Genomic DNA, 25,315 nt, shown 5'->3' with positions numbered 1-25,315 from the left:
ATTACTTTTTTAACAGAGGCACGATTCACCTCAGGGTCTGTTATCATTACTCGCATATTTTATGTTACTCTTGCTCAAAATGAACACTTTTAATGCTCGAAACATAACATTTGATTTTTCCCTATGTACTGCTGAATTAAAACGAGATGTATGTACCCGATTGGCCTGTTTTTGCATTAAGTATGCTATTTTGCATAATGAACCACAATATGTCGCCGCATGTTTCGACGTACCCCCACACCTCTGTAACAGTTAGAAAGAAAGCTAAAAATCGGAGTTTATTTTTTCCGAACATCGTGGGTTTTGTGCGGTTGTGGATGCTGATTTTATGATACATCGGCAAATTTGTCGCCCACCCTGCTTCACAAAAGTATATTTTTCTTTGCTTCTAATAGAACATAATAATTTATATTAAAATGACATAAAAAGTGGAAGTAACCTAAGTAAATGAAAAAAGCATTTTATATATTTTTTTTTTTGCTTGTGTTGAAATAGTACATGGATTTTTAAATGTAAATTACACCCAATGTACCCGGTTAGTCAATGAATTACGTTGGAGAATTATTTATTTATTTAAATGTTAAAGGATTGTATATGCGGATTCATTAGTTTTATTCGATTGAAGTAAATGTTTAGAACAAAAACATTTATTTCTATAGCACATTTTTCGGATGTAGCTCAGAGTGATTCACAAGACTTCAAAGAAACAGTTACAAGAAAAGAAAAGAAATTAAATTAGGTAGGAATAATAATGAAGAAGTAATAAAAAAAAAAAGCAAGTCAACGAGCTTACATAACAAAGACGTAAAATTATATATAATATCGTATTCAAAATAAATACTACATCTTATTTTAAGGAGGATTTATTTAATTTGTTTAGGTGAAAAACGACATAAAATAAGTGAGTCCGAAGATTTATTACTATATTTTAGAAGGAAACGCCGTACGTGCATCCACGAGAATGTGCAATCTCCACTCGCTGGGACAGCTCGATTTATATGTTAAGATTATTTAAAATAATGTGCTTAAATTTCCTTAAGAAGGAAACGGAAAATAATACACGATTCATTAATGAAATCTGATTGTGTAAAGCATTAACCTAAAATCGACAAGTATCGCTTTATAGAAAGTTATTTCAGAATCTTGGACAAGCGATTTTCTCTTTTTTTTTTTTCTTAGTAAAATAATGAAAATCAAAAGCAGAATCTAAGGATTAAAAAAAACAAAACACTAGCATGTCCCCATAACGCATGCTTAACGCAGATCAAAAGCGGACCTCCGTGGGCCGACATCTGGAGAAGGGAATTCACAGCTCAGAGTCCCTTGAGCGAAGTCGACATCCTTCACTGGTTAACATTTTTATTTTTCATTTCATTTCATTTTGCAAGCGATAATGTGTGCTACCAACCCCGCTGATTCAAATAGAAATGTGATGGAAGAAATCTGTCTCGGTGTCATCTCTGTCAAAGACCTCTTTCCGTTTTATTGCAGATTAGTGATTAATGATTAACATTGAATAAATTGTGTCATTTCCTCATTAGATGATACAACGGCTACACAGAAAAAAGAGCAACATTCAAAGCTGCACATGACCAAGCGAAAATGCTATTATTGTTCACGAAACATGAAGAAAAATAACCCATCTGTTCACTATTTGAAGGCATCAGCTCCGTTTTGTCTCATTCTAAACCCAAAACAGGGTTATCTCAACTGTGCTGTAATGAGTAACCAGGCTGTAATGAGATCCTGACTTCAGAGGAGATTTAGACAGCAAGGCTTGGATTAACCGTGTGTAAAGTGAAACCACTCCCTTTTGAAAACCATACTTTTTAGCTGTGCAAACAAGCCTGCTGAGTGACTTTTCTATTTTTTTTTTTTTTTTAGTGTTTTAGTTGCACTCAGAGGCAAACACAATACTTTACACCTGTGTGAGGCATGGGATTGATACCCCAAATACACGGAAAGATGTGATCTTAATTAAGTCTGCCTGTGATTTATTTATTTATAACATGATACCTTATAAAACAGTTAAAGGTAGCATAACGACACAGTAGCTGCCTCAAAGATCTAGCATTCTGGATCTGAATCCTGCACTCAGAAGCCATCTGTGTGGAGTTTTCATATCCTCCCCATGTTCAACTTCTCAAAATCATGCATGTTGATTTGGTGAACACAGCACAGCAGATCACGGGCACACAGCTCCCTGTGATACATGACATCCACACTACACGATGTCTCAGGAAAGTGAACTATATTAGGCGGGACCCCAGCCACCCTGCACTGTCACTTTTCACCCTCCTCCCATTGGGGGAGTGACTAAAGTCCATTTGGACTGCAATCAGACTCATGAACAATCAGTAACCTTGTGTCACCTCCACTGCTACCTGCACATATACTTCTGCCACTGTCTCTATTTATTCCTAGGATTCTGGTTTTATTTATTTACTTATTATATTCATTTATTTATTGCGTGTGGGGTTTTTTTGTTTGTTTTGTTTTTTGGTCTATGTTCACTGTCTGCAGAGGCACATGCAAGTAAGCATTTCATTGTACATGGTACTTGTACACATGACAATAAAGAATTGAAATTGAAATTGGTTTAGTTTAAATGCTAAACTGACACTAAATTGTGTGGGTGAATTTGTAATTGGGTGCTACAATGGACTGGAACCCCATCTTGGGTTGTTTGTACTGGATGCTGCTGGGATAGACTCAGGATTAAGCAGGTTTAATAATCTTATGTTATGTTACATGATGACTAAATCCTACAACCAGCTTAGCCTCCCTGTGAATTGTATGTTTGAATGTATTGTGGGTGTAAAATGCTTGCATGATGTAACAACATTTTTAAACTCTTTTACTCCAATTCAGGGTTGTAGAGGATGGGGTCTTTCCTGATAACACTAGGTGCAAGGCATGAAGATGTCCTGGACAGGATGCCAGTCTATTGTATGGTCCATTCACATAGTCACATTGTTAATCCACCCAAACCAGCTTGTTTTTGGGTATATGGGAGGAAAAGTCATTACACCACCATGCTTCCCTATAATATAATATAATATAATATAATATAATATAATATAATATAATATAATATAATATAATATAATATAATATATAAACATCTACGTGTTGCCCTGTGGTGGGCTGGCGCCCTGCCTGGGGTTTGTTCCTGCCTTGCACCCTGTGTTGGCTGGGATTGGCTCCAGCAGACCCCCGTGACCCTGTGTGAGGGTATAGCGGGTTGGATAATGACTGACTGACTGACATCTAGGTGTGGAAGTGTGTCTGTCTGTCCGCCCCGGAAGTGAGAGGTGGAGTCGGGGTAAGGGCTCCACCTCTGAGGAAACAGAAAACTCACTTAGCCGCTAACAACACAAGTGAGGCCAGCACATCAGCAAAACAAAACCTCAGAAGAAAGACAAAGTTGCTTAGCCACTAACATCGGCAAAACGGTATCCCTTTTACTTTTCCTCCCGACACTAATGCACAAGCAATGCGAGCACATCAGCAAAAGAAAACCTCCTAGGAGTGAGATGCCCAGAGTAGTTCCTTGCAATTACCTGACATCTCCACATTTCAATTTTTTTTCTGACAATTTCAAAGTTTCTAGGATCCCAGGGCTTTTTACAGCACGGGCTTGCACAGCTAATATAATCTATATATATAATTCACTAAGGCAAGACAACCATGGAAAGCACGCCGGAAGGGGCGTGGATTCAGTAAGCCACCGACAAGTGAGACACCTATGGTGCACACAGGAAGGAGCCACGCCCACCAACTCCAAGACCATTGGATACGACGACAACTCGCAGGGCCACGCCCACCAACTCGACGAGACGACACAGAAAAAATGGCGTCATTTATATTCGTCTGTCGTAGAGGCCAAGCAGTGCAGATCAGGTTAATGTCATGTGCATGTCATGCACCTCCAAACTATGTTAACTGTTCATAGAGGCATTTTTACGCGGAGGTGAATCGCCATATGCAGCGTGTGAAACGGTTTGCGAGGGGTATCCCATGCGATCCTTAAAACAATCCTTTACAACTGAGGTTAAAGCACAATGAAGTAAGCAGTCTTTAAAAACCGAGTTTTCGGTTACGACGCACAATCACGTGCACCATAGCAAACTGTTTTACACGCTACATATAGCTATTTGCATCCGTGACAAACATGCGTCATCTTAGATGCTCCTGCAGGAACATGGAAGACGTTTCCCTGCCCACCAACATTCCTTTTTCACCAGCCGGCGTCTACCCTCGCTCTCTAGGCATTCACACTGCCTGCCCATTTGCCCGGACGCAAAAACTCACCGACCACCCAGTTAGTCCCTTTCGTCTGTGCTAAGAGTCCACATGCACGTCTGAGCCACTTGGCATTTGTTATGCCGCGGGTTCACTATTGTGTTGTATTTTGCTCTCTCCTGACTTCCATCTTTTCATTCACTTACTGTTTTATTCTCACACCAACCCGTTTTAGACAACCGTATCTTTCCAGAAGTGTTTAGCATTCAATAAATAATTATGCATGCGATTGAGTGTGTGTCTACCCGGCGCGGAGAGGCGTGGGTAAGCCGTTGAACCCCATTCGGGCTGCAAACCATGGAATTCCCGCTAAGTGCGACTCATACGCTCCCACTCATTATGTCCCTACCCCTTGTGCACACCCCCCTCCCACCTCGCTACTACCGTGGTCGGGTGTCTTGGTGGATTATATATAGAAAGGCAGCCAAAACCGCACAGAGCAATGAAAAATCTACGTGAGTCACAGGTGCATCTGGACTGTGCAAAGACGACAAAGACTCGAGTGACAAGTTGGAGGTGGGCACATGAGCAGGCAGTACATACTGAACAAGAAATCAGCAGACTAGCATGACGGAGGAAGCGGAATGGACGTCCTTCTCCTCTCCACCTGTTCCGCACCATATGCAGCGTGTAAAACGGTTTGCGAGGGGAATCCTATGGGATCCTTAAAACATGCCTTTACAACTGAGGTTAAAACACAATGAAGTGAGCAGTCTTTAAAAAATTAGTTTTCGGTTACAACGCATGACCGTGTGCACCATAGCAAACTGTTTTACACACTACATACAGCAATTCACATCCGCGACAAACATGCGTCTTCTTAGATGCTCCTGCACTTTGTACACACCCCCCTCGCTACCACCGTGGTCGGGTGTCTTGGTGGATTATATATAGAAAGGCAGCCAAAACCGCACAGAGCAATGAAAAGTCTACGTGAGTCACAGGTGCATCTGGACTGTGCAAAGACGACAAAGACTCAAGTGACGAGTTGGAGGTGGGCACCTGAGCAGGCAGTACATACTGGACGAGAAATCAGCAGACTAGCATTGACGGAGGGAGCAGAGTGGACGTCCTTCTCTTCTCCTCCCGTTCCACCCTCTGCGCCTGAGCGCCGCAAAGATGATTGGGTGTTGGTTTGTTCCGTGCATTATTACAGTGTTGCTTTTCTTGCTGATTTATTACATTACCGATTTTTCAAATGTTAATTTTCTCCCTGTGCTTAAAAATCATTAAAAAACCGGCCTGATTATGCGGCGTATGGTACGCCGCGGGTTGGCTAGTATAATATAATATAATATAATATAATATAATATAATATAATATAATATAATATAATATACAGTAGATGATCTTTCATTCAATGCTTCTACCCATTTTTGGGTAGGCTCAAGACCCCTTGACAAAGAATTAGATTAAATGAGTTGCATATATAATATAATATAATAATATAATATAATATAATATAATATAATATAATGCATTTTCCAAACCCACTTATCCAGAGAAGGGTTGTGAGGAAGTCATATCCTACTATGCATTTGGTACAAGGAAGGGGCAGTGTCCAGACAGGGTGCCAGTGCACTGTAGGATGACAAACAGACACATCACTACCCCTCTAATAATATAACATAGGATGGCACAGTGGTTAGTAGAGCTCCATGGACCCATCCTCACCACCATTTATGTGGAATCTGTGTGTTCTCGTGGCGTCTACCTGAGCTTTCTGCAGAGTCTACAGCTTTCCTGCTACATCCTAAAAGTGTCCATATTCAGTTAATTTGTGATTCTTACTGGCCCGGTGTGCATGGGTCCTACAATCAACAATGGTTCCATATATTGATGTCTGTTATTCAGTCAACACTGCTAGAATCGGCTTCATCTTAAAGTATCTTACTGTAACATTTAATGTATGAATTGTATTAAGAGATGAATAAAAAATACATTTTCTGCTGTTATTATTTTTCATATTGATATGTTAAGATGAAACTGAAAAATTGTATGTCAATGTACTGTGTTTTTTTTAACAGCTACAATTTTACTTAACTCCACAGTCAACCATATTACAATTTTATTTTACGATGATCTTGGATATAATTGTGGCTTGGCAGTATGGTGGCTCAGTGGTTAGTGCTGCTTCAACAAGGATCCAAGATCCAGGCCTTGGTCCACGGTCGCTGTCTGCTTGCAGCATGCAAGTTCTCTCAGTTTATGCGTGGATATCCTCCCACATTTCCAAGATGCGCATGCTGGTGAACTTCCCAATTGTGAGTGTGAGTGTGGTTGTGTTTTGATAGACTGATCCTTGGTCAAATGCTGGTTCCTGCTTTGTTCCCAGAGCTGCCATGATAAGTACCCCACTACCCTTGGATAAGCGTTCTAGAAATTGGATAGATATAACAAAAGAACTGCCAGGGCTTACCCACATACCTGATGTATTCTGTACTCCAATTCTTTGTTTGACAAGAGATTTCTACTTCTCTTTATAATTGAGCAAACATCCCAGCCCATTAGCTTGACTAATTATCCATCTTATAAGAGCTGCAATTTACAAATAAACTAATTAATCAAAATAATGAGGCTGAAGACAGGCATTATTTCTTTCTGTGACCATATACAGATATTAACTTACCCATGGTGACACTCAGTCTGCTCTCTGCATTCAAATCAAATTCCAAACCTGGAAGGCTGTAAAATGCACTCCTTTTGTAACTTCTACCAAAGTCATAACACTAGCATTTAGTTTTGATCTTATTATATTCCAAAGCTTGAGCACAACTTTGTTTTCTTTGACTCCATAACTATGTTTGCCCATTCATCCATCCATTATCCAACCCACTATATCCTAACTACAGGGTCACGGGGGTCTGCTGGAGCCAATCCCAGCCAACACAGGGCGCAAGGCAGGAAAGAAACCCCGGGCAGGGCGCCAGCCCACCGCATAACTATGTTTGGATTTACATGTAATACAATAGATGTCAAATGCATTATTTTAATCTTTCTTCTTGCTCCAGTCTTTTCAGATGTAAAGCACTCTACTTACTCAAATTACTTTGTGACCGCTAATGAAACAGATACTGCATGAAGGAAGGCCAAAAGAGATCTCTCAGATTAATAGATGGCTGAAGAGGACACCCATGGCAAACAAGTCCTCCTTAAGTCCATGCAGAAGAAAAGTCATCAAGAGTGCCCAGACTTTGTGTACTGCTGGTAAGGAATTCAAAGATACCTGGTTACTAGAAAAAATGACCCATCGACTGCAGATTGTCATTGACGCAACCCATTTGTGGAGTTTTGAATTTCGCTACCTGCTGTCACAGTGGTTTACATTTTTCCATTAACAGAGAATATCTGAAATGCAGAATGGTTAGTGAATGGTCAAGAGAAGGTTTTGTTGTAGAAGCAGAGCAGTCAGACATAGCATGGGTTACACTTCAAGGGATAAGAGATCCGCAACCAACAATAAAAAGGCTGAGTGAAACTTATCACTACACAGGCAAAAACTTTCCTTAACACATTATTGTTTGTATTATTTTGTTTTGTTGATTTTGTTATCATTTATCTTGTTTTTTGTTATAATTGTCATATTTATCATTAGTTTTGTAATAACATAGTACCATTTGTGTGTGTCATTTTAATGTCATTGCCCTCATTATGTGTGTGGTTTTTCATGGATGCCACCATATTGTTTCTATCAGCAATATCCAGCCATCCATTTTCTAACCCGCTGAATCCGAATAGGGTCACGGGGGTCCGCTGGAGCCAATCCCAGCCAACACAGGGCACAAGGCAGGAACCAATCCTGGGCAGGATGCCAACCCACCGTAGGACACACACAAACACACCCACACACCAAGCACACACTAGGGCCAATTTAGAATCGCCAATCCACCTAACCTGCATGTCTTTGGATTGTGGGAGGAAACCGGAGCGCCCGGAGGAAAGCCACGCAGACACGGGGAGAACATGGAAACTCCACGCAGGGAGGACCCGGGAAGCGAACCCGGGTCTCCTAACTGCGAGGCAGCAGCCACCGTGCCGCCCTCAGCAATATCCATTGCTGCTCATATAGGAGAGATGCAGGGCATCATCATATCACCTCTAAAAAAGATGTTAGTGCACTCAAGAAGGTGTCTAAACATTTGATCTTCACAAAGAAATTACCTCTCTAAAGAAGTATGCAATACATTGGACATTTCATTTCATTTTTACTATCATTACAGATTATGCCTTGATTTTGGTTGTTAGTCTCTTGTTTTACCTTGTTATAACCTTTGCCTGACTTTGACACTCCATTTTGATATCCTTTAAGCTACAACACCACTTGAATCATTGAATTTATTCACTAGTGACCCCTTTCCTGGCGTTCTATACACAATTTTTACAAAAAAGACATAGGAGCACTAGAGGAAGAACAGGCGAGAGCAACTTGGCTGATTCCAGGACTGAGAATTGTGAGCTATGAGGAGAGACTAAAGAACACAAAGATTAATAGGTGACATGATCAAAGTGTTCATTGTTATGAAAGGAATTATTACAGTAGAGCACAGGTGTTACTTTAAAATAAATTCTACAACAAGAACACAGGGACATGGTTGGAAACCTCTTTAAGGGAAATTTCACAAAAAAAGTTAAAATGTTGTTGACTTATTCTTCTTCCACTTCTTCATTTTTTCCAACTTCTATGTGGAGTCAATGTTCCTAATCAAACGTCTCCATATACTGTAGCTCAGTCCTGTACCTCCTCCCCAGTTAGACCCTTTTCCTCCAAATCATTTTTTATTTTATCCATCTAGGTTCACGTTGGCCCCTCCTGCTTTTGCTGCACCTGTTCTTTCATTTCCATCACTCTTTTGTACACATTTGTATTGTCTCTTGTCATCACATGTCCATACCACTTAATCTATTTTCCCGCTACTGTTTTTGATCTCTCTCCTTCTTTTTTTGTGTCTCTGATTGTCTTATTTCTTATTCTGTCCCTCTTTATAACTCCACCTTTCTATCTTTAACCCAGATAAGTAGAGAGGGTTAATTTTGGGCTTCTTGATCTAAAACATTAGCCAAGACCTTCGATAACACAAAAAAACACAGACCTGTAGAATGAATTACCAAGTAGGGTAGTGGAGAGTAGAATTTTAGGGACCTTCAAATCTCGACCTGATGTCATTTTAGACCATCAATGTGAATAGAATGGATGAGCTGGTTGAACTGAAATGCTTGTTTTTGTCACAACTGTACTAATGTTTCAAAATTGCATGAGTTTACAATACATGTTGAAGCTCCTACCACCCAGCACAAACTTAACAAAAAGGTAAAAATAAAGCTTAAAACTAAAGAAACAAAGATATTACTTTATTTACCACAAAGATTGAGTAAACTGTCAATGTTCAGCTATAAATTATAAAGACATACTGTACGCCAGATTATTTCGAGTGCATATGTTTCTAGCAACAATACTATAGTAATGACCCAGCTAAACAAAAGCATAGCTGATGTCAACATCAAATTGCCACTTGAAACAATAAAAAATAAAGAAATAAAAATAAAAAGTAATGTGGTGGGCTGGCGCCCTGCCCGGGGTTTGTTTCCTGCCTTGCGCCCTGTGTTGGCTGGGATTGGCACCAGCAGACCCCCGTAACCCTGTAGTTAGGATATAGCGAATTGGATAATGGATGGTTGGATGGAAACAAAAAGTAAAATGTCAACATTTCACTTTAAATGCTGACTCTTGCCAGTGGCTTATTAAGTTTGGAGCTGGAAGAAGAGATTGGGCAAAGAATCAACCAGAAAGAGAAAAGAGAAAGAGTGAATGTGATAAATACAGAGGGCTTTTCTGTACTTTAAGCCACCCTTTCGGAGTCTGTCCAGGGACTGATATATTTTCTGATTTACATTAATAGCAGAGATTTTGGTATAGTTAGTAAGCTTGTGAAATTTGTAGACAAGACCGAAATTTGAGCAATCATAGAAACCGAGGAGGCAGAAAAAATTATTCAGAATGACAAGCTTCAGAACTGGGCAAACACTTAGAAAATGCAGTTTAATGTAGAAAAGTGTAACATTCTACACGTGGGCAAAAGTTACATCAAGGTTGAATACGCTGTCCTAAAGGAAGTAATCTGTGAAAATGAGTTAGAACTTTAGGTTGACACAACATGTTCATCATCTAAGCAATGTATAGAACTGATTCAAATGGCAAATAAAATGTTAGGTTATATCATAAAACATTAAATATTAACCAAATGACATTGTCCTCAAACTATATGATGCACTAGTGAGACACTATCTGAAATCTTGTGAGCAGTTCTAGTCACCAGACTGCAAAAAAAAAAAAAACATAGCAGCACTTGAAGCTTTGCAGAGAAGATCAGCCAAGAGGCTTAAGGAATTGCCGTACTCTGACAGACTCAGAAAATAAAACTGTTCAGCCTCAAGCAGAGGAGACTGTGTGGGGACCTAGTTCAGGTCCTCAAAATCCTCCAGCAGAATCGTTCCAACTTAACAGTGAATCAGGTACTTGAGGACACCAGTGGAAATTGAGGGAAGAGCATTTAGGACTGAAGCCAGGAAGCACTTCTTCATGCAAAGAGTTGTGGAGATCTGGAACAAACTACCAAGCCATGTAGTTGAAGTAGAAACCTTGACAACATTTAAGAAGTACCGGGTTGAGATTATGAGACAGCTTAGCTATTAGCTAAACAAACAAGCCTGATGGACTGAATGGTCTTCTCTCCCTTGTCATACTTCCTATGTTCTTATTGTACAGATAGACAAGATGGGGAACAGACTTGTTGTTTTGCTCTAATTTCATTTCTACTGTGTATTTTCCCTGAGGTCATCCTTACTTATTCTGTTTTACAGTAAAGGTACCATTTTGATTTACTTTTTTGCCTTTTTCTCTTAGTATGGAGGATGTCCTCTTATTATTCATAATACTAGTTAAGCAAAAAAACTCAAAAGATAATGCAGCCCATAATGGTGCGATGATTAAAATACTGAGAAACCTTGTGGTTTTTTGTTTTTTTTCTTTTCGGGTGGGGGACACAGACTTCTATTAGCAGAGTATTGAGTTACCAGAATATGATAAAAAATAAATTTTGAATATTATACGGAAAAGAAAGTCCTTTAGTATTTAACTCCATTAAGAACAATGTTAAAAGGACATCATCTTAAATAAAGCAAAGTAATGTAAGAGTTTGGACAGGCACCAGTGATCCTAAACTGTTAAAGTGGGCTAGTAAATGATGGCATTGTAAAAATGTTGCATTGAATTTCAAAATCTCAAGATTATGGAAAGATTTTTATTGTGGTTCATCTGCAGTTTGAAGAACATAAACCTTACACTGTGGACAGGCCAGTATTAAAAATAAAGCAGCGATCTTCATTCGTGTGTGGTTAGATTGTCCTCTGAGAACAGGCTGCATTTCTCTGATGTTTTAAACACAGAAGGATCTAATTCTCACCTTTTCACATTCTTCTGAATGAGCAATAAAACAAACATTTTACAAGGGAGATCCCAAAAGCGGGATCCCCATCTTGTCCGGGAATCTAGGTAGGCTATGAATGTGAGACCGCACTTCTAAATGATTATCTACCATTTATTTGTACATTTCATTTACAGCTGCAAGGAAAAGCAAATATACCCTTTGGAATTACCTGGATTTCTGCATTGATTACTAATAAAACGAGGTGTGATCTTCATAAAAGTCACAATTACAGACAAACACAATCTGATTAAGCTATCAATACACAAACAGTTGCAGTTTGTATGCCTTTATTGAGCACACTGAGCAATCATTCACAGTGTATTCAACTTGTAGCTCTTCCTTTAACAGCAGACATTACCGGTAGCTGCTTAGAAGACTTGTATAATGTTCATCCATATATAGTTCTGCTTCCGTTCATCAATATTTCTGGGTGGTCTTGATTGCATAACCCTCTTCAGTGCATAAAGCAGTATTTCAGTTGGGTTAAAGTCAGGACTCTAACTTGGCCATTGCAAATCACAAATTTCTTCTTTTTCAGCCATTCTTTAGTTGATTTACTTGTGTGCTTTGGGTCATTGTCTTGTTGCTTCACTCACCCTCTTTTAAGCTTAAGGTCATGGACTGCTGCCCTTACATTCACCTGTAAAATGTCTTGATACACCTTTGAGTCCATTGTTCCTACAATGATTGAAAGGTGTCCAAGGCCCTGAGGCAGCCTAAGGAGGCCCTAGCCATAATGCTCCTTCCAGCATGCTCTACATCTGGGATGCGGTTTTGGTGTCGGGGTGTAACTTTTGTATCATCTGTCTACAGGACATTTTGCCAGAAGCATTGTTGAACATCCAGGTGGCCTTGAACAAACTTGTGACATGCTTTAATGTTTTTTTTTTATTTTTTTTTGAAAGCAGTGGTTTCCTTTGTGGCATCCTTCCACAAACACCATTCTTGTTCAGCATTTTTCTGAATATGGAGACATGAACAGAGACTTTCACAGTTTGTAGACTTTTTTTGCCTCTTTCAGGATTGTCCTTTGTGCCCTTGGAGTGATCTTCACAGGATAACCGCTCTTAGGAGGAGTAGCCACAGTCCTGAATTTTCTCCATTTGTAGTCAAGTTTCTTAACATTAATTATTTTACATTCTGGTCTTTAGCAATGCGTTTGTAGCTTTTTGCACGTCTGTTATGTGTTTTCTAAGATCCTGTGACAGATATTTGGATTTGAGGTATGGTTCACACTAACCAATCTTTCTTGAGGAGAACAGATTTGTGACTAACTAGGCTTTGTGTGCTGTTATTGAAAGGGTGAGGTGCCTGTGTAACCTACACTTCCAATCTTATCTCCTTAATTGAAACGTCTTCCTCCAAACAGCTTTTGGGGAAGTCATTAACACAGAGGTTCATTACTTTCTACAGCCGGCACTATGAATGATTACACAATGCACGCCATAAAGACATGAAAAGTAAAACTGTTTTGTATGTTATTAGCTTAGTGAGATTGTGTTTGTCTATATTTGTGACTTAGATGAAGACCACACCACATTTTTTAAGTAGGCGATGCAGAGTTTGGTTATTTGTTCCTGCAACTGAACATATTTCAGTGCACTCTGTTGCTTATGCACTGTACATAGTGTAATACATCCTATAGAATCAGTCATCTTTACAATGATTTTTATGAAAAAATACAAGAAAATGTCTAACTACAGGAAGAAAATAATGATAATAATTTAATTCTCAATATTTCTTCCAAAACTGCTTTCCCCTTTAAACTATCTGGTATAATGCAGCAACAAACCCTGGATGGGGTGGCAAACAGTCTAATTAACAATTAAAAGTCAGCAATACATTTGATGGTGTAGCAAGTGAGAACTGGACTGCCTGAAGAAATTCCACACAAACAATGGGAGGACCTGCAAACTTTCCTCAAGGAGTGACCGAGCCAGGACTTGACCCCAGATCTTAAGAACTGTGAGCACTGTGACACTTATTATTGCTGTAAAAGATTAAATGCGGTATTTGCCACACCACACTTTGATATTCTATTTTATAATTTCAGCATGTTATAACAGAACATATTTAAGATTAATTATCACACGTGTCTATATCATAATTATTTAGGAAGTAAGCACTACAGAATGAGACTTACAGCCTTAGAGGCAAAACACCAGACAGGTGGGGCTCATAGCGTATTAGGTTAACGACTATCAATACACATGTCCACACCTCGGCCATCATCTCATAAGGCTTCGACTACCTAATGCAGAACCTGTCTCTGTCATCTTAAGGACATGCTGTTGAGGAGGCTTTGTCTTGCTTCCACTGGAAACCCCTAAACCATGTCCATTAAGCAGGAGTCAGTTAGATTGAGATATCGCCAGTTGTAAGTGTGAAAGCTTCTTCTTTCTTCTATTTAAATTCCAAGATAACATATTTCCTTTTTTTTCCTCAAGAAGCCAAAGTAATTGACACCTATGATTGAAGACTGATGATCTCAACAAACCATTAGAGCAAAGCTTTGAACTCAACTCTCACATGCAAAATCTTTCAGGCTCCTGTCTGCAGGGCATACCTAAGGCATGTTCTGGCATATGAACTTTAGACAGCTGAAGTCACATTATAACAGACAGCCATCATTTACTGTAGATGTGTACAGTGATATGGAAAGAAGAAGGAGAGTGTGAAAATATCATATACAGTAAAGACTGCAAATCTATATCTGATGTTGGAACATCAACTGGAATTATTTGCATTTTATTAACTTTTGTTAGAGTGGGTTCGTAGTACTAGGTTGTTGTACCGTGTTAGCCATTATGAATGTAGAGAAAAGCCAAGCAAAATGACACCTTTTATTGGCTAACTAAAAGATTACAATATGCAAGCTTTGAGGCAACTCAGGCCCTTCTTCAGGCAAGATGATCTTGCCTGAAGAAGGGCCTGAGTTGCCTCGAAAGCTTGCATATTGTAATCTTTTTAGTTAGCCAATAAAAGGTGTCATTTTGCTTGGCTTTTCGTTAGAGTGGGTTCAAAATACAGTTTTAAACTAACTTTTTAGAAGTATTTGCCATAGTGGTTAGTACTTAGTTTTAGAAGCTGAGGGTCGGTCTGCCAAGGCAACTGCCTTCAACCACCACCAAAGCCAACACCACCAAAGCGAACACCTTGGTATCCATCAAGAGGATTTGGAGAAGGTGTTGGAGAAAAAGCATGTCTTGGCATCTTTGCTTAGACTGCTGCCCAAACATCCTGTGCCCAGATAAGTGGCAGAAAATGGATGAATGGATGGATGAATGGATGGTTGGATGTTATGGATGGTTATTTTTGCTGCCTCATAGATATAGAGGCATGGGTCAGAATCCCAACCTGGTCAGCATCTACTGTATGTGGAGTTGACAGGTTTTCCTCATGCCTTCATGGTGTTTATTTATATGGGTACTCTAATTTATCAACCACATCTCCAGGATGTCTCTTAGGTTAACTTGTTATTCTGTATTGGCATTGTATGAATGTGCGTAGATACATTTGTAAGGAACAGGCACATAAGGTAGTTTTCCACTTTGGCCTAAGTGTTGAAAACAAATGGATGAACATTTCAATGCAACTTTTTATCATACTGTGCACAGCCATAAACCACATTTTAAGCCAATTCATTTAACATAAGGATAAAGCAATGTACAATGTACAGTGGGATAAAGTTTATAAGTGACATTTGACAAAACATAATGACGAGATAGGCAAGCTTTATTGAGTTGAATGGTCTGTTCTCATCCAAAATATTATAATGTTGAAAAATAGTATTTTCAGACCCATCTTGATCCAGTTCATTACTTCAGGGACTCAGCAGCAAATCCCAGGAGCATCAGACATCAGTGGCGTCACCAATTAACCTAACTTGTTATGTACAGTATATGGGAAAACTAGAATGCCTGAAAGTTATAGCATCAATCTACCAAACTGCACGGAGATATCTGAGAGAAAATGAAATATTTTCAAGCCATGTTTATTGACTTGACTACTGGGTTTTAGTATCATCAGTCTTTCCTTTAAGATCATCTTGACAGCTGCATTAACACTTAAATTCTTCCTAGCATTTTCATTTCCATGTATTTGCTTACCAGACACATTTATGCAGAGCATCTTACAAAAGAGGTCAACCTAAGTCTGGGGGGCTGTTTAGGATCAAGTGTTACAGGACAAGGTTACAAAACTGGTCACCATAAGTGAAGAGTACAGAACAAATACAAGTGAGTTAAATTTCCTAGGTTACCTAAACTATACTGTTAGATAGAAATTCATCAAACTAGAGAGTCTTCAAACACTTCTTAAACACATCGAGGTAGTCAGAAATTCAAATGGAAGGCAGCTTGTTATTCCAGTTAAGAACTACATGGAAAGATATTGGATTTAGGTTTGGTTCCATGCATAGATGGCATCACCCGATGCTGTTCATCAGCAGACCTGAGTGGATGAGAAGGCCCATAGGACTTCACAAGTGTCTCCATATACTGTAGATTGCTGCTAACCCATTGAATACTTTGTCTAAGTATTTGAAGTTAATATGTGTTGCTACTGGGAGTCAATGTAGTGATCTGAAGAGAGCAGTGTCATCTGCCCGCCACAGCTGGTTGAACACCAGAAGTGCCTCTGCTTTTTGAATCATCTGCAGTGGCTTGGTGGCACAAGCTGTACTCTTATCTTGCAGTGATGCCTTCCTCTGTGTCCCTGTAAGCCCCACACCAAATCATGTGTAGTAAATCCATTAGCATTTGGATCAAGATTTGGACTGCAGATGCTTGCTTTTTGGGCTTAGCTGTACACAACCAATTCCGTGCAAAATAAAAGATTTGTCTCAAAGCTGTGAACGATTTTAGCACGAGTGAACTTTTGACCACTTGAAGGTATCTGTAATGTCCCAAAGAGAGCCTAGAGCTTGTCAATTCTTGTCAGGCAACTAGGCTTTTGGGCAAATAGCAGGTGCATTGGATCAATCCTGACTCATAAATACTGGAAAAGACAGTGTGTTCTCTTTCAGTCCCCCTCTGTCTCTCTTTGGGCTCCACACAAATCCCCTTTCAAGTAACCAGAGTGAAACATGCAGTGCAGAAGGTGTTGCTGTATGGTCTGCGCTCCCCACAGCCAAATGACCCTGCAATCAAACACCAGGCTGGCCATTCACATGCGGGAAATGGGAGATTCCTGCCTGGCTCTATTCATATGTACAGTAATCCCAACAAAGATCAGGCAACAGAAGGTTTCCCCTTTAAGTACAGAGGCTCCGAATTCAAAGGGGAAGTATAACAGATTAAAACGGCAACACCTATCACCGAGGAGATAACAAAGCATTTGAAGGAAATTTCTTGCCCTTGCCATTGCCTATTCACTGGCAGGCAGCGTACTAAACATTTCATTGGCTTAAAACAAGGGCTCTGTTACTTTTCAGCTTTGTGCTAAGTTTAGGAATTAGAGCCATAACCCAGCTTTGCTGTCCACATTTAAGGCTGAATTCATTTTCATTTTGCTTTCTAAATATGCTAGTTAAAAAAAAAAAAAATCTTGTGTATATTTACTGTAAAATATTAGAATATAAAAAAAGTATTTAGTGCAGCTGTTTCGAGCACAAATTTGAAAAGTAATGCTGCACTTTTTTTAATAAAGTAACTACAAAGCACAACAGCAGTTTTTCCTTCTAACAAGGCCATAAAAGAAGTGTTTCTAAGTCACTTCAGCAGCTTATGCAAGTGTGTATGTATACTGACATCACCAAGTGGGGTATAGAAGCTTTAAATTATCTTTCAAAAAGTAACAGAAATGAGAGCCATTTGTTTTAAAGCAAATTTTATGTGACTGGAACAAAGAGTAGAAAAAGTGAAATAATGAATCATTATTGAAAGTGAAAAAGGGTTAGACACTGACTGCAAAAAAATTTAGATTTCTGTTTAGTGTCGGCTTTTTTTGTGAAATATCTGTGGTTTCTGACAGTTTGAAAAGCAGAAAAGAAACTGTACTGGAGTGCTTAATTTGCAAGGTAGATTAAACCCATTTAGGATCCATTCAATTCCAAATTAAACTATCGGGGCAACTATAGTTTTGGCTAACATCTTCTACAGATGAGGTATCTCTAAGAATTAGACTTAATATTCTTAGGCTATGTCCACTCTATTTGAAAAAAAAAAAAAAACTTGCCTGAAGAAGGAGCCTGAGTTGCCTCGAATGCTTGCATATTGTAATCTGTCCAGTTAACCAATAAAAGGTGTCATTTTGCTTCACTTCTCACTAAAGACGTGTGTGAAGTTTATTGTGGAGTCTTGATTGCTCCTGTATGAATGAAGGGGTTCTTGTGATTAACTAATGTCCTTTCTCTAGGCCTGTACCCACCCACCCCCCATTGCTTCTAAATGCCACTGGCATAGGCTTCAGTCCCCAAAAACCTTGAACTGGGTTAGTGGGCTTGAGAATGTTTTTTATGCATCCCTGTAACCTAACTTTCTTATTTCTAAGCATTCTTATTTGAGATGACTGACTTTTGGCGATGTGAAATAGATTTGCCCTTTGCAAAAAAAAAAAACTGGTATTTGCAAGGTAACAGGCATTTCTTGAACTACTGTTGACACACAACACAAATGCAAAACAGAATATTTGTTAATATTGTTTATTCTACAGAAATAACCTTTGTCATTATCCATTTTTTTCCCCATGTAAGCGAGAATGAATCAAGTACAAATACAAACATCATCCCACTTGGTACAACCCATCATAACTCACTACCATTATAAACAAAAGAAACTCACAACCCTCCAGCAGCAGCCTGCAGACCCAGAGGTTAAGAAACACTGGTTTTAAGGAACGACTTTCCATCAAGGGATCTAGAGCACTGGCTTCAAATCCAACTACTGACATTCTCATTGTGGAGTTTGCATATCTCCCCGTGTCTATGTGATTCTACCTTGAATAGGATGATCTTGCTCTCATGTCCTTAAAGATGGGCAGGCTGACTATTGATTCAAAATTGGCCCCTATGTAGTGGATCTTATGAAGGAGTGACATCCTGTCCAGGAGTGTTTGTTGCTTTGTGCCCAGCATTGCGAGCCCGTGCATCTCAGCTGGTTTCAGAATGATAGGATATGAAATGCTAAAATTAGAGACCTTGGACAGCTACATACAGCAAATACTTTACAGCATGAACTCTTTTCCCAACTCAACTTTTTTCTATTGCCCCCTTCTTTAATGATAGATAGATAGATAGATAGATAGATAGATAGATAGATAGATAGATAGATAGATAGATAGATAGATAGATAGACAGACAGGAAAGACAGTATAAATGATAGATAGATAGATAGATAGATAGATAGATAGATAGATAGATAGATAGATAGATAGATAGATAGATATTTTAATAAAAAAGACTTTATGATTAACACCCTCCAAACCCAATCTTTTTGATCCACACCCCCCTCCTTGCACTCCCACCCCCTCATTTGGTATATATTGCCTTTGATTCCTGAATGTCTAATCATTTTCCTCTGATTATGACATCTGGTAGGTTTCAGAAAGCTTAGGAATAAAAAAACAATTTTAAGAGACTTGATACATTTTCTCCTTTTGTGAATTATTAGCTACTCATTTTCTCCTTTTGTGAATTATTAGCTACAAATATGCAAACTGCATCACAGACCGTCGCTTCCATAGATTGATAGATACTATATTTGTCCCCAAATAAAGGGGAAGGGGAAATTAAAATTAAACTTGTGCCAACATTATTTGCTTTTCGCCAATTCAATGCACTTGACACTTCAGCCTACACCATAATTTAGTGAGTTGCTTATGCAAAAGACTTCCATGAAAGATGCTTTATAAAAACAACTGCCTGAAAGGATTGTGTGAAGCTTTACCAATCCAATGATAACATGTTAAATAAATAAACTGTGGCTTGACTTTCTCATCTAATATCCAGCATTGCTTACTCAACAGGACAGGCTGGCATCCTGTCTGTTCACCTCAGTTTGTACAGTAAATACATAAAGCATATTGTACATCTTTAAATGTAATGAGATGTGCCATATTTTGGTGCCCTAGGTAACCACATAGATTACCTAATGAGTCCAGGAGCTCTGAACTTAAAAGCTTTTGGGTTGCTAAGCACTTTAGAGTAAATAGTTTCGTTGATGAATATCCAATTTTATGACTTGCTAAATCACACTGAACATTTCTGAGATCTTGACCAGAAATACTTTAGAAAGGGAGCTTCAAGGCCTTCCTATGGTGCACCTATAATACACACTGGTAGTTTGTGTAATACTTTTGTCACACAGACAAGAAATTAATAAAAGCACTCTACAATAGCCCATATTTTCATGCTGTCACTGCTGTTTTGTAGGTCTTATTAATGTCAAATCTTGTTGCATGCCAATAACTGACTAATAAATGCAACCAGGTAGTCCCCAATATAAAGTGTAATAAAAAGTTCATTCTCTTTTCCATTGTGAAGAACAACCTTTAAAGTTCTACACTTTCATCACATTTGCATACATTTTACTAAGGAGATTGCATTTGATATGAGGTACAAAAAACTCAATCAGGTAGCCCGTGGCATTTAAACGATGCCCAATTGGCACTAAGGGGCCAAAAGTGTGCCAAGAAAACATCCCCCACACACCATTACACCACCACCACCAGCCTGCACAGTGGTAACAAGGCATGATGGATCCATGTTCTCATTCTGTTTACTCCAAATTCTGACTCTACCATTTGAATGTCTCAACAGAAATCGAGACTCATCAGACCAGGCAACATTTTTCCAGTCTTCAGCTGTCCAATTTTGGTGAGTTTGTGCAAATTGTAGCCTCTTTTTCCTATTTGTAGTGGAGATGAGTGGTACCCGGTGGGATCTTCTGCTGTTGTAGCCCATCCGCCTCAAGGTTGTGCGTGTTGTGGCTTCACAAATGCTTTGCTGCATACCTCGGTTGTAACGAGTGGTTATTTCAGTCAAAGTTACTCTTCTATCAGCTTGAATCAGTCGGCCCATTCTCCTCTGACCTCTAGCATCAACAAGGCATTTTCGCTCACAGGACTGCCGCATACTGGATGTTTTTCCCTTTTCACAGCATTCTTTGTAAACCCTAGAAATGGTTGTGCGTCAAAATCCCAGTAACTGAGCAGATTGTGAAATACTTAGACCGTCCCGTCTGGCACCAACAGCCATGCCACGCTCAAAATTGCTTAAATCACCTTTCTTTCCCATTCTGACATTCAGTTTGGAGTTCAGGAGATTGTCTTCACCAGGACCACACCCCTAAATGCATTGAAGCAACTGCCATGTGATTGGTTGATTAGATAATTGCATTAATGAGAAATTGAACAGGTGTTCCTAATAATCCTTTAGGTGAGTGTATATATAGTATGGAAGGACCAGGGAAGAGAGTATTTGCAAGATCTTTTCTCCCCTGGACCAACTGAGGGCACCACCCTTGGCTTGCAGTGGGGCTATGGGTTGTGAGCATGGAAGCTCAAACCTGCTGGGGCCCATGGCCACTGCCAGGGGGCACTTGGACTTTTAAAGGGCCCTATTTGGCAGCACTTCCACCATACCATGAAATGCTGAAATGCGGAGAAGGAGTGGAGGCAGATAGACTGGCAGCAAAAGGGACTGAGTGGTTTTTTACTGTGTGTGCTGGAAACTGGAAATAAACCGTGTGCTGTGTGGCAATTGGAGTCCTGCCTGTTTGTGTTGGAGATGGGGCAGCTGTACATGCCCTGGGCTTCACACTATAAAACTCTGACTTTGTGGTTTCAAGCAGTAGTTTGGATACTTTCTGGTCCCATCCTGAAGAAGCTTCACCAGGCACGGCCCACTGGAATGATGAAGGCCTTCTTAGGGTGTATCTCTCAATTGGCTTGGGAGTATCTGGGATTTTCTTGAATGAAACTGTAACAGCTTGCTGGGGACAGAGTGGCCTGGTAAGTCTACCACACGATGGTGCAACCACAATCTTCACCAGGAAAGCAAAATGGAAATAATGACAAATATAATAATTATAAGAAAAATGGATTGTATGAGCTAAGGCCAAACTTGAAATAGAGGAGAAAAAATAAAACTTAGGTTTATAAGAGATTCCATCCTGAAAGCAGAGCAATCTAAACAGGCCAAAAGAAAGTCATGGGAATTACACACTGTAATTTAATCAAATTAATAAACTAGCATTTTTAAAACTGAAGACTGAAGAGCACATTTATTTTTGCTATTTTTATTTTTCTGTCCACCCTGGCCATTGGACCTTACTCTTATTCTATGTTAATTAACGTTGACTTATTTTCTTTTCTTACTGTGTCTTTTATTTTTCTGTTCTTCATTATGTAACGCACTTTGAGCTACTTTTTGTATGAAAATGTTCTATATAAATAAATGTTGTTGTTTATTAGAAAAGACAAATAGTGAGTTGCTTTCAAACTAGCACTTCGGTGTGTGTTGTAACTCATTTTTCTTCAGTTCAGGTGCTAACTTGGAGTTTTACAGTATAATTGATTTTGTGGTTTTTTTTTTTGATCCTTTTTTATTGAATCACAAAATGATGCAATGCATATAACAGGTTAGTTGGAAAAGGGAAAAAAAAACTATGTAAATTTTATGATCCCCAGTTTCCCCAGTCACTTACCCCACCCCTTCCCATCAGACCCCTACCCAAAAGAGAGGCTAGGAGCATAGTCAAAACAAGTGGGGTACCCGGGTGGAGGGAACAAGAATACAGTAAGCAAGTCTCTATCCATACTTGTGTTTTCACATTGTTTACAAAGTGTCTCCGCCGACACCAACACGACTAAAAATATATAAAATGTAGACATTCGCCTACATTGGGCATGCATGATTCAACAGAACAATTCATGACTAAAAGGTAATCCTGTTTAGTGTGTTGTATTTACCCCATTTTACAACACCCATTGCACACCCAGCCTACCTGGAAAGATCTCTATGACTTGCCTATCCCAAGATTCCTTTCCATTTTTTCCTTACAAGAGTATTTTTAGGGAGATTTTTCTTGTCTTCGTAGGGAGTCAAGGCTGGGGAGCTGTCAAAAAATGGTCTGTTAAAGCCCATGTGTGATTTTGGGCAATACAAGAAATACATTGTCGTTGTTTTTAGAAGTAAACACCTCTTCAAAATCCCTCATTGTCAGGGTTAAACACCGGGATAGTGACGACAAAAGGCAAAAAAGGAGACTAGTGTCTGAATTTTTAAGAAATATGTAGTAATATAGACGTAGCCTAAGTTGTCTGTGATGGTGATGTCAAAGGGCCCTAAATAATAGCGTTTTCATTGTTGAGACCGAGGTGGACCAATTAGTTCTCCAAGCATTTCAAGGGCACCATTTTAATTTGAAACATGGGAAGTTGTAAGTGAATGAGATTAAAAAATGAGAAAGAAGCCCAAGACATTTTAATCATGAGGCAAGAATTAATTTACTATGCCAAGACAGCAATTAATGTGCTGGAAGTGAGGGAAAATACGAAAAGGTCAAGTAGAAGGAGACTTTGTGATATAGGAGTGCTATTAACAGACAGAAACCAAGAGAGAAACCAGCTTATCTGCAACCAGAAAGAGAGGACAGCAGAGCATAAAATATTTTATCTTATAATAAAATATTTTATTTTGAAAAAATACCCTACTAAAGAGTCACCAAAGGATGATGATGATCAAGGAGATTGAATGAATCACTTCATAAATTAGCAGATATAGACATTAAACATGAATCCTCTCCAGTTCTTGACACCCTGTTTTAAAGGGTCCTTTTGTACTATTGTTTCAAATCAGAATTCCACAATGAATATAAATTAATGAAGTTGATGTGCTGTGTAGTTCCTCTACCTTCCTCACACTCCCACATTGCTTTCAGACATCAATAAATAGAGTTTAAACAAACTGTGTTATGAGTTGACTCCATTCAGCACTCACCCTCTTCCAACCCAGTTAAGGGGCTTTCATACACTGCAGTTGGAGTAGAAGTGTGAGGGCAGCTTTAGCTAATGCAGTAAAGTGAGGACTAAAAGCTAGGTCTGTGTCAAAAATAACACCTAAATTCTGAACAGATTCAGTAAAGCCAAAATTCCATCCTGTTGAGTTTACAGTTAATAGTAGGCTGCTGTTGTTGTCTTCAGGTCAACAGATTTAACATCAGATCGTTCTTTAGGGGTTTCCGTTTGTAAATATTCACATTGTTAGGTCAATGTTTGCAGTGAACTTTCTTTAAGGAGCCACTCAACATTTTACTCTTTAGTTGTTAATTGTGACACGGCATCTTGTTAGATTATTCTGGACATTTTCTGATGTTGGCACCTAATATCATTAGTGTCATCTTAATTTTAAAACATATTTTCTAATAAACGACTTTCTTAGTAGGCAGGAGCCAAATACTCGTATGTACAGTAATTAGGAAGCTCAATTAGATTCTTCATCTCACAATCCAAGTAACACGTTTCATCTGATAATTTCACACATGGTAATAGCTGCCACCAAGATGCTAATCTTTTGAATTGTGACTACGGAGACCATTGTGGTCTGCCAGTGGTGTTCACACACTGATACCGCATGCTGATTTCCTGCTTGAGCTTATTTGGTATGAGTTTATGTATGGTTAACAGTACTAAAACTCAACAAAGTATGAACATGTCCATTTTTTGATATTATGAAGTAAAGACGATCTGTTATTTATAGCAAACTCTTTCAAATATAATGTACACACATTATCTGAACCTCATTATTCTACCACAGGCTCACAAAGAGCTGGCACCTATCCCAGCAACACCAGATAGTGAGGAACCAGCCTTAAATGAAATGATCTAGCACTCACATGCATGTAGCCACACACAATCTGTGCCGACAATAGAATTTAAAGCACGTAGGTAAATATCAACACATTGTGTGTGTGTGGATGTGTGTGCAACAAAGAGGAAGAACAAGTAAGGTTAAAGACTCCAAAGCTTGAATTAGTTTATTAGGAACAGAAGTGCTAATGCTCAGCTCTATCGTAGGTGTATCAAGAATGGTCCACCACTCAAAGATACTTGACATAAGGTTAGAAACAGACTTTTACTGACACTGACACGCCTTGTGCAGAGTAACAGATGGGCCACAGTCTGTCACTTAACAGATGATATCAGCAGTGGTGTTGAATGAGGTATCTCATGACTCTCAACTTATCTCAGAATGGGCAAAGATATCATTGGCCTAACCAAGCTCTGGTCCTGTCAAAGAAAAAATTTAAATGTGTGGTGGCAGTGGGTTAGGGAACACAAGTACAGGACCTGGGGAAAAAATAACAGTTGATATAATGAGTCCCAGCTCCAGTTGATGTGTGCTAATGGGAAAACATTTTGGCAAATTTCTAATGAGTCTATAATTTAATGATGTTGGATTGTGTTCATGGTGCACACTAAATCCTTCTGTAGAAGCAAAGACATTTTGAGTTCCCGAGGATATCTGCTTATTAGGTACAACCCTTTATATGTGTTTTTACCAGGATACTGTCCCATGACAGTAA

Source organism: Polypterus senegalus, chromosome 16 (genome assembly GCF_016835505.1).
Source record: "Polypterus senegalus isolate Bchr_013 chromosome 16, ASM1683550v1, whole genome shotgun sequence".
Lineage (NCBI taxonomy): Eukaryota > Metazoa > Chordata > Cladistia > Polypteriformes > Polypteridae > Polypterus > Polypterus senegalus.
Note: the sequence above shows the minus strand (reverse complement) of the source record.